Genomic DNA, 11,363 nt, shown 5'->3' with positions numbered 1-11,363 from the left:
CATTTTATGAAGTGAATAAAAATTACAGCTTTACGACTAATTCAAAAATAAAACGGCGAAAAATAAACAACACAGCAACATCAAGCACAGTAGCACGTCAGAACTTTGTTTTGACTGTTCGAAATATAAACATTTGTTTTTTTTTATAATTATACGTTATTAATTGTAATTATTTTCTGACAAATATTTTCCCAAACTTAAATGTTTATCTTAAATGAAAATGTTTACTAAATGTTAAATGTTTACTTAAACTTTATCAACGTCGCCTGTAATGTACTTTTGCGAAAGGAGCGATTGCGATATTTCTCGTGGGCTTCATGCAGTATGTTTCGGCGAAGTCCTGGATGCGTAATATTTGCCCCTTGCGTAATAGTTCCCAAGAAAATTTTGTACAATCTGTACAAATGCATTCCAGGCTTTTAATTCAATTGAATTAAGCTTGGATGGAAATATTGGGTCACGGATCAAATCACGTATTTGGCGGGCAACAAATATCCCAGGTCTCAGTTTAGCATCACATAGTATTGCACCAATTTTTTCTTTTATATGTAGGAATCCATCTCCATTGAAATCCATTGCCTTCACAAATTGTTTCATCAGGCCCAGTTTAATGTGAAGTGGTGGCAAGTACACTTTGCTCGGATCAATTAGGGGTTGGCACTTAACATTATATCTTCCAACAATGTTCGTTAACTTGTTTGTTCGTTCCAACAACTTCCGTTCTCATTGGCCATTCAGTTGTGTCATAGTGGTTTGCATCGTCTCGACTGTCCCACAAACAGAGAAAGCACATAAGCTTGGTGTAACCCAACTGCAATCCGAGCAAAAGTGACACAACTTTATGGTCTCCACATATGTTCCAGTTCTAAGCCCGGTAGTTAATGACCCGTAAATCCCCCCCCCCCCCACCCTATAGGCCTAGTCATGGTCAAGAACATTCAAGAATGCATTAATTGTCAAAAGATAGAACATTGTATTTACAAAATAATGACAATATTAATCTTACATAAAATGCATTGTGACATAATATGACCAACAACTCGCTGGGAAAGAAAATTGCACAATACCTTGTACTGTAGCACCTTATAATATAGTGCCAATCAATGCAAAATCCGAATTTCGTGAATTTTCATATCTTGAAAACCTGACGTGATAGACCAAATCTGATTTCAGATTTGGAATCAGCGTCTCAAAGTTAGTCTAGGGCTCTAGGCAGTATATTTTTATTTGAGGAATAATTTTGATGTTGTCTAGTGTACTCGTCGACCAGTTGGCAGAGCTTAAAGAAATTCAAATATGTTTTAATTTTGACAAGGCATTTACATCTAATTAAGTCAACACATTTTTCAATTGCCCGGATATTTTACCTACATTCCTACAACTTCCTCACCATTTTTTTCGTGGAATCAATTTTTAAATTGACCCATAAACTGATGTAGCGCTCGCCTTTAAAACTCATAAAAGCTCAAAGAGATCTTGCACGTGCGCAGTAGAACCAGCTGGCTCTCAGTTTATCTTTCAGTGAGAGGGCTTTGTCGTCATCCGGATGTTGAGACCTTCCAAATCTGACTGAGCGATCTTTGTGACGCTTGCAGTCGTCGAAGTAGTTGATCACTCGCTCAACCCGGGACTAACTGTGCTGCTCCAGCAGCTGATGCTGAATGGTAGAAGGACTGAACGTTTGCGAGAATCCTCGCTCGATCCACCACCGCTTTATCGCGGCCACGTTTATTTAATAAAGTACACGTGCCAAAGACAGTTTTTGACAATCGTTTAAAAGTCAAAGTCTGCGGAGATTTAACATTCATTGCATCTTAGTGGCACGTCCAACAAAATATACCAGATATCTGGAATGATGTTTGTTAAAATAAAACTTGCTATATGACGAAAGTTGACTTTCTGTTTGTTAAGTTGGCATAAAATTTTCCCAAACATTATGAGGATGTTTTGTTCACCTACTAATTGCCTTGTATAGTCAGCTCCAGATTGCTTCTCCAGACTTGCTCAAATTTAATGACACAAGTGCTGTGGTCATATATGGGTAAGAGGGGTACGTGCCTCAAGGAAGAAGCTTTTGAGGCCCCATTTTTCTGACTTGTTAAATTTTAGCATTCGAATTTTTTAGCATTACCGCTGCATCCAGCCAATCAGCGACAGACATGCTGCTTGCCACGCTACGTGTAACATTTCATATCTAACATTATTCTGAGTCACCTAAGTTTTCCACCAAAGTACCATCAAACTTTACGCCGTGAAACACAGTGAAACTTTAAACACTTCAACTATAGGTCAGTATAAGTCTATAAGTCGGTTAGGAATTTAATGTTTGAATACGGGATTAATCAAGAATAATACACCTGTTTAAATACAGTCAACTCCGCTTAATTCGAACACTTTGGTTCCGCTCACTTTTGTCCGAATTAAGCGGAAAAGCAATTGTTCGTTTCATGGTCATGCATAAAGGCAAAAACGCAATTAAAATACTGTACTGTTGCGTAATAAATGAATTGCAGCTGCGCTCTACTGCAGTAACTGCCACTGATCGCATAAAACGTCTTCGTTTACTTTAGTGAGCAATTTCACTTTTTGTGCTAAACTTTTCTGTACCATTCTGTTCACCAAGATGGACGCAATGGTACCGAAGTAAAAGCGACTATGAAGCTGGCACGGCCTTATATGAGTTCATTGTCGATTGTTACTGCATCGATCGTCATTGTTTCACCATAATCACTCATAATGCAACTGCATCTTGTGTTAAAACGAACGAAGTACTGTTTATTTTGTCATAACCTAACGATAGGAATTGCGAACCTGTGTCCGAATTAAGCGGAGAATTGTCCGAATTAACAGGAGTTTTTTACATTCAATTTTTACTTTTGTTCCGTTCTCGAGCATTTTGGCCGAATAAAGCGGTTGTCCGAGTTATCCGGTGTCCGAATTAAGCGGATTCGACTGTATTCAATTGCATCTGACTGGAAAACACACACGCTTAAAATGCCAATTATATAAATTATTGCAATTACTACGACCGCCACAATATAGGCTACTGCTCCGTAGGACGTGTAACAGTAACAGCCGTAAATGTTTCATACCGACTTTCGGTCGTTTTAAATCGAGCGATGAATGGTGAAGTTCGATCTTGTTTTGCGGCTTTTCCTCGGTATTGACGAATCTCATCTCAAGACGTGAGTTATTGCTGGTTAGTAGTTGCCCTAGGAATGACTTGCAAACGATCAGATAAACACACGTAGATTTCCAGTTGTATAAAATACGACTGTCTGTGCAATAGCCCCACATTTGAGGTGGTTAAAGCGAATACCTCATCTGCATTAACTCTTCAAAACTAGGTGTGTCAAGGCAGAGGTATTATCCTGTGTTAATAAAAATTGGCCTGGGGTAACTAGTTAACTAAGCAATAAATATGACAGTTACTTCACACTCCGTTGCGAATCGTAAAAATATTTTGAAAATGTGCAACATGAAACCTACAAATACAATACAAAACATGTAATATACCTGCAAGCTCTACACTAGAGTAAAGAGTACCATGCTATAAAGATTAAAGTGATTAAACATACGATGTCTATGAATACTGAGTGGTACCTGCATGCACGAAACTTACTTTTAACATTCCAATTTCCAAATCTCATCAGCGTGCGCCGAATATTTTGATAATCACGCCGGTTTAAATAAATAAGCAAAGAAAGAGTGGATGGTATAATAAAAAAAAATAGAATTCAGGCTTCTTCAGTGCATGCTATTTCACTAAAACTTATGTGTTTGCACACACGATTTCTCGTACAAAACTACCGGTACCGTACTTTTCAGTCTGATAGGTCTATACAGGCGATGTTTGGGAATCTGTTCAAGTTTGGTTCGTATCAACCTATCCCTACTTGCAGGTGCATCACTTTCATTATGTCATGAAAAAGAGGAATGGACACAGACCGACACTAAGCTTATAGATTTATAGGAAACATATCGTGATAAATGCTATAGCCTATAGCAAGAAGGAGAAACAAATGGGTCTCTTGTATTTCTGCACTTCGAGTTTTGAACGCCTGAACGGGAAAGGGTAATGACTAATGAGGTAATAAAAGAGAAATTATGATGTAAAAGATTGTCAATATTCGATCCTGATATGGGAGTGAAAAAGTAGTAGGCTATAGAGACCTAAAACAAATTTGGTGTCAAAAGTAAACACGAGATGTAAGAAGTTTCTTTCGTTAACTCGCATCCATTTCATAACTATATAGTATATAGACATGAAAAATGCTCATCCTAACTTCAATAGTATATATAGTGCAAGGGTACCGTCAACCGTGGTTACTATGATAGGATTCAGGACATTTCTTTGCCTCCTCTCTCACATATTGCTCAAAAAGGGTCTTTTTCTTGAATGAGTAACACTTTGGTCCTAAGCTTCTCAAAAAAATAGAAAAAATTCATTTTTATGTTTTCACACTTTTTTTATTCAGCTTTAAAAAATTATCGTAGTAGCCCCTGGGTTGGGCCTACTCTGATAGTACATTGTAAATACCTAAAATGTTCATTGTAGCCCTCCCTTGGGGCTTTTCTTATAGTTTTTTTGTAGGGTTATAGTTCTTATAGGGTTCTGCAGCAGCACATTTGCATTTTCTTGCATCAGATCGAGATGAATTTAAATCAGCAATATCACATGATGAAATTGCTGCTCCTGGAGTTATCTTGGGACCACGTTTTCTTGATGATGTTTGTCTTTTTATTCCTCAAGCATTGTGGCGACTGCATTACCAAGCACTTCTCGAACTGGCTGAGAATTGGCAGGTGGCAGTCGCTTCAGCACTTGCTCTCGGTCTTTTGGGAAAATTCCACAGGCTTTCAACCCTGCGACCAAATTTTGCTGCTTTTCGTTCAACCCATCACAGAGTCTTTTGAGCAACATAGGAAAAATATTCTTCGAAATGGAGTTTTTGGAACAATTCCCTTTCCTCCATTCTGCTAAAATTCGACGCCACATTCATTTACCTGGCCCAAAGACACTGACGTCCAATGGTTGAAGGAGATACGTCACATTCGGAAGCAGGCTAACAAACTTAATGTCATTTTCCTCACAAGCCTTCAAGACTGTTTCACTAAAATGAGAGGCCAAGTTGTCACCCAGCATAATCTTGGTACCTGGAGTGTTCTTGACAGCTTCCAGAAACAAACCAAAAAAACGTTTTTCAAACAAAGAAGCGTCAAACCAACCACTCACGGAATGGTCGTATAAAGCATTTTGGGGTCCATTTCGAGTCCACTCTACATAAAGATTCTTTGACTTATAAACAGTCATTGGTGGTAAAAACTGCCCTGCACCATTTCCGCAAAACATTACGCTTATAGCCTGTTTGGACGAGGCTATTTTCCTTTCTACACGTCTCAGTCCGCCATAGTAGCCTCCATTATCAAAGTAGCCCCGGTTGATATATTAATATAGTATATATTAATATATAAAGGTAATAGTAGGCTATATATTATACTTCATTATCAATATTGAAATCATTCATTGCAAATGCAGCAGAAGTAGTTCACAGATCTGCCAACTGACTGCCGTCTGCGGTGAATTGCAAATAGAGTTACAAAACAAATCACAGATCTACCGAATGCAGTAAAATAAACACATAATTACACACTTTAATTAGTTTTGATATAGCATACAGCTGGGTGTCATAAAACTTTGTCTTCCTGTTTATTTAAATTGACAAAGAAGATGAGCAGTAAAAGAAACTTTCAGTTTGCGATTGACCGAGGAGGAACCTTCAGGAAGTGTCAAACATCGTCTGACATCATAGTATGCAAAGTGCCCAAGTTAGTATGAGGTTGCAGTTGATTAATCTTTATATTAGGAGTGGGCTATACTGGGGTGATTTTGACTTTTTTCAAGTAACACAACAGAACTGGAGTTTAAAACGTGCCTATGGACATACCTAGGAACGTGCAAAAAATTTTTTTTGATTTTGTTCAAATTCCGGATGGAGCCCGGACTTTATATGAAAAATTCAAGATGGCCGCCATACAAATTGACCAATCTGCAATAAATTTACTTCCAATCAAGCTTTTGAGCTGATTTTGGTGTCAAAAGAAGCAGAAAATTGAGCCTGTTACTTTAAAACAGCAACAAAAAGCCCAGCATGCTTGAAAGTTCCCTAAAACATTGAAAGTATTATATTTTGGTCATTATTTTTCATAATTTTTTCATTTTTGTTGGTGCAATTTAAGATTACTGGTCGCATCCAAGAATAATGATGACAATTTCAGCACTATATGCAAATAACTTGTTACCGGTATATGAAATTCACATAAAAATGTCATGAAATACACTAGAGATTTGAGATACATTTATACACTTTAGTAACGACACAATGGTCGTCACACCTTGGAACACCCATTCAGTCTCTACTGTGACAGGGACGATTTGAACAGGAATAACATCCTGAATGTCATCTCTTTTTGGTATCCTCCACATGGTATTGTTGTTATCGTTAACCCGCTCGTAGTGGTCACATTGTGCAGTGCCGTCATTGTTTAAATGGCAGACCCTTGCCAAAAACCACTGACGTTGTTTTCTCCGTCCCACACCACAGCCACATTCGTTCCTATAGGGTATTCTTTATGGAGTTCAGGAATTGCTGCTGCAATACACATTTTCACTATTTGATCTGTGTCAACAGAGGAAGCTGCAGCAGTAGAGGTTAAAATGGCATATACCTCATCTTCTGTTGGGAAGATGGTCCCAACATCCTCATCCTCAGTTCCAAGAATCACAGCTAGGTTCACCAGCATGGTATCTACATTCAAGCTGTTTACTTAGTAGAGGCTGGGATTTGCCTGGCTGTTGTGTGGATGAATCATCCGTTGTTACTGGATTTCCATGCGGACAATTTTTTTCAGCGTGGATGATGATGCTGTTGGCAGAGCTCGGAGCTCTTCTACTTTTGTAATTGGGCCCCCATGTCTGTTACATTGATCCACCAGGTGGTTGAGGAAATCTCCCTCCCTCCTGCTTTTTTTAATACGTTCCTTCAGTTTAGTTTTCATGGATTCTTTTTGTGTCTGTCCATGCAATCTCCATTTCATCTAACTTCTTCATCACTTTACAGGATGCTAGCTCACTGTCAATTGGTGCATCTTTAGCAAACATTAGATCATCTTTTATTCGTTTCGCTTTAAAGTATCTATTTGAATGTCCTGCGGACAGTCCTGCAAGATGTCCGAATCGGGCTAAGTATCTTTCTGCAAGCACGTTCTCTGTGGGGAGGTTTACCCTCATTTCTTCAGTTAGTGTATGGATCCTTGTACTCCTCTCACTATTATCTGTCTCGTCTTCCCAGTACTGTCTTCCATATTGCATCTTGAGGCCAAGTGCACTCTGCTTGGCCATAGCAGTAACTAAGTAATGGTCGAGGTCTGTTGTGGGGCTGTGTGATTCAGCATTCACATGCTTCCAGGGAACATGGAACTCAGACAGGGTTTCCAGATTAGCCCCCCTCAAGATCTTTGTATAGTTTAGGAAGGATCCGGACGAGGTCGGATTGCTGGCAACACTCTACCATGTTGAGGTAAGGCATTGTCACCTTGTGACAGAAGTGAGACAATGCTTTTAGTGATGCCACAATGAACTCATTCTCCAGGTAAAGGGAACAGGCTCTGACAAGGAGGTTATTTTGCTAGTTCTGGATAGCATCTTCTTGAAATGGAGAACACAATCAACCAACGCACCAGCAGTGTGACCCAACCTTGTGAATCTGCGGTCTTTATAGAGCGAGAAGGATTTGTGAGTACCACTATCCTCCAACACCAGGCTAAACTCGTCTGCCATGGAAGTAGTCTTGCCATCACCACCCCTAGCCACAAGCTTCACTAGAGCCGGGACTACAACTGAGGCGATAATTGACTTGCCTACTCGAAGGTATGACTTCAGTCTCGGCTCTTGTTTCTTTAACATCTGGCATAAACCGATCTGGTCTTCTGCTGATTTTAAGACATATAGGCATGCCTCATCCAATTTCTCACACACATGTGACTTGCACAGTATGTGTTTAGGAACATGTGTTGCTAACTCAACTTTCTGCTTCTTTTGACACCAAAATCAGCCCAAAAGCTTGACAGGAAGCAGATTTATTGCAGATTTGTCAATTTGTATGGCGGCCATCTTGAATTTTTCACATAAAGTCCGGGCTCCATCCGGAATTTGCACGAAATCAAAAAAATGTTTTTGCACGTTCCTAGGTATGTCCGTAGGCACCTTTTAAACTCCAGTTCTGTTGTTTTTGAAAAATCACCCCAGTATAGCCCACTCCTATTTATATAGAGAAGTCAGTTCTTTGACAGTTTGGTTTTATTTTTGTTTCAATATTTATGCTTTGCTGGTAAAGTTTAACAGATCTAACCCTGCTGTGAGCAAACTTGCATTGACAAATAATTGTATTTGTTTACCTTCCTGATTTCCATAATTATACATTCTTAGACGGAAAGACAAGAGTGATGAAGCTGTTGTCTGTCAATCCACAAAATTATCCTGATGCTCCCAGGGAAGGAATTCGAAGGATAATGGAAGAGGTTTGTGATAAAAAAAAAAAATATATATATATTTATGGAATAGTTCATCATAAATTTGCAGATGATTTTAATTTCTCATTGTTTCTTTAAATTTAATTATTTGATTCGTTGACGAGACTAAAAAGATTATTATAAAATGTAGTTTGAATTTTTGTGCTTAAATACAAATATGTCTGTAATTTTGTATGTAATTAAGCGTAGTTTCCCACCATTTCCTCAAGTTTAATCATTTGTTGACATGGCTAAAACGAATGCTATGAAATGCTGTTTAAATCTATACACCGCCTAATTATGTATGCATATTTTAATTTTGTTTTAAAGAGTTGAAAATTTAATGATCGAACCAATCGACTCAAGTAAGATCGATTTCATCCGGATGGGAACGACGGTCGCCACAAATGCTCTCCTTGAGAGGAAAGGTGAAAGAATGGCACTTGCTCTCACTAAGGGTTGGAGAGATCTTCTTTACATTGGAAACCTATCAAGACCAAAAATGTTGGACCTCGTAAGTTTATTAACTCTGATATTTCCAGTTGACAATGCATTTGTATTAAGCTACTACCTACTGGTGACTTTAAATGTGGGTTTTGTATTTTTCGTCTTTGCTTATTTTATAGTTTTCATGGTGTTTAATATTTCGTCAGAGATGAGTTTATTATCACTTTTTACTTTGATTTAAAGCATCGGTTCTCAACCTTTTTGATCTGCTTTCCCATTCCTAGTTATATCCTAGTTTTCTGTTGGTTGTAGAACTGCACCTACGCTTATGTTAGTGTCTGGCAAGAGCTGAAGTAAGCCTCACTTCTGTGCGTAATTAGAGTTGTTTATTTGTTTGATGCTGTCATACATTTATACTTGTGAGTCTATGCTGTTGTTAGATTGAAATTACATCAGCTTGGCAATGCATGTGTTTTGGTGCCTACAACTGTTTTGCTTTGTTTGGCAGCAAAAGTAAAAGAATGCTGAGTTTGAGTCTTGTTTAAGCTCGATTGCTTTAAGTTGTCGTCGCAAAACTTTGCATCATCGATTGTTTGGTTAATGGTTATTGTTCACTTTGCGATGCTGGTCTATTGTGTTTATATATTGATTAGTAATTATGCTATTGCATAATCAAGTTTAATTTAATATTTTTAACGTTCAACTGTGATATCAGATGTCTATGTATGCAGCTTTTCCGAGTATGAAGTAGCAGTTAAAAAGATTGCCATGGAGATGAGATTTAAACAAGTCTTAACTATCATCTCAAGTCCATGGTCAAGATTGTCTCGCACGACTTCACTGCATGCGTAGATGCCTACCTCACACTGTGAGTTAAAGAATATATAGAAGCTTTCAGTCTGACGTCAGCAACATAGACATCAACTCGCTCTTTATGCAGTCTGATGGTGGCCTCACTCCTATTGAAAAGTGAGTTGTTCGTAAGGCTGTGATTATATTATTATATTAACATGAAGTATAACAACAGATCGTCATATTCATTTAAATCAGCGATAAGCAAGCTACCAACGAAGTGACACCTATCATTGCAAACTGTGTTGTAGATTGAGGAACGCAGATATAGGAGCAAGTAACAGCTCCAACTAATTATGACATCGTTTGTGCCTATGATCTGGCCCGCCTGTAAAAACTAAACAGCCCTTGAGTTAGAAAAGATTCATCAAATGTTTACGTCTTCTGATATAAAATACAACATCTCACACTCCTCTATGCTCAGGTTCGATGGAAATAGAGCAATATTATCCGGCCCAGCAGGTGGAGTAGTGGGGTACACTATGACATCATTTGAAGACCAACCCAGCATTGGGTACAACATGGGAGGTATGGTGCCGCTAGGATATCCAGTATTAGTATGAGCATGTATGTTGCATGCATTCGCAAGCTAGGTAAATATTAATAAGATTACGTAAGTTATGTCCTTGTGTTGTCATCGTGAAATTTATGACACTATTTACACAGGAACATCAACAGATCTAAGTCGATACGACGGGGAATATGAGCATGTGTTCAAGTCTACTACAGCTGGTGTCACCATACAAGCGCCACAGGTATTTTATTTTGAAATGTTAAATTAAGACAAAATTTCAACAATGGCACAAATTTTCCTGTTAATGTCAACAACAGAACAAAGTTTGTTTTTATTTCAATGTGCTGATATGTGCTAGTATGTGTTGTTTGGACTCTACATGCTTCGTTACATTTTTGTGTATACAGTCGAAATCAGTTAATCGCATAGTCAATTTTCCAAGCTTTTTTATGCGATTAATCGGTGTATGTGTTCCTACATTTTCTCCGTTATTCTCTTTTAAACACCGGCGCACGCATTCTTGCTCCTCCGCCGATTTTTGGAATGACACAATGCATTATGATGCAACAAGTGAGCTTCCTTCTTTTCGATTTCGACACAAAAAATTTTTCAATAACAAGGATTCTATCGGACAGACATAAATCTTTTCGCTTTGCTTGCTTACTATTTCCTGGCATTTTATATCGTATACGTAGGCTACAGTACAGTACAGGTATTCTACGTTTTTGCAGTGGTTTGTAGAGAAGGCTTTTTTTCGTGAAGTTTTACTTTATTGTTCAAATCATTTACATGCTACTGTCTCTATTGCCTTGCGAGAGATCTGGCGATGATATTTGTTTATTGGTGAGGATAATCTTCAGCGACTTAACACTTCATCAAAGGATATATGCGATTAAGTGATACAAGTCTACAAATCAATCAAGAAAACCTATTCGATTAACCAATTTATGCGATTAACCGTTGAATTTTCTTCACAAGT

The 11,363-nt window shown here is 38.2% G+C and overlaps 1 protein-coding gene and 1 long non-coding RNA gene across 4 annotated transcripts in view; one reads left to right on the top strand and one right to left on the bottom strand.

Annotated features, from left to right (window-relative positions):
• Nucleotides 1-11,363, top strand: part of LOC143453389 (5-oxoprolinase-like) — a 53,935-nt gene that overhangs the window by 37,223 nt on the left and 5,349 nt on the right. The gene's annotated exons all lie outside the window — the stretch shown is intronic.
• LOC143453429 (uncharacterized) overlaps nt 2,555-11,363 on the bottom strand; it is a 195,784-nt gene continuing 186,975 nt past the window's right edge. Inside the window, exon 2 of the long non-coding RNA XR_013115180.1 lies at nt 2,555-2,811. This is a non-coding gene — a long non-coding RNA (uncharacterized LOC143453429). The remainder of the gene's footprint in view (nt 2,812-11,363) is intronic.

This window comes from Clavelina lepadiformis, chromosome 4 (genome assembly GCF_947623445.1).
Source record: "Clavelina lepadiformis chromosome 4, kaClaLepa1.1, whole genome shotgun sequence".
Taxonomy (NCBI): Eukaryota; Metazoa; Chordata; class Ascidiacea; order Aplousobranchia; family Clavelinidae; genus Clavelina; species Clavelina lepadiformis.
The sequence above is the reverse complement of the archived record's forward strand: the minus strand, read 5'-3'. Positions and strand labels throughout refer to the sequence as shown.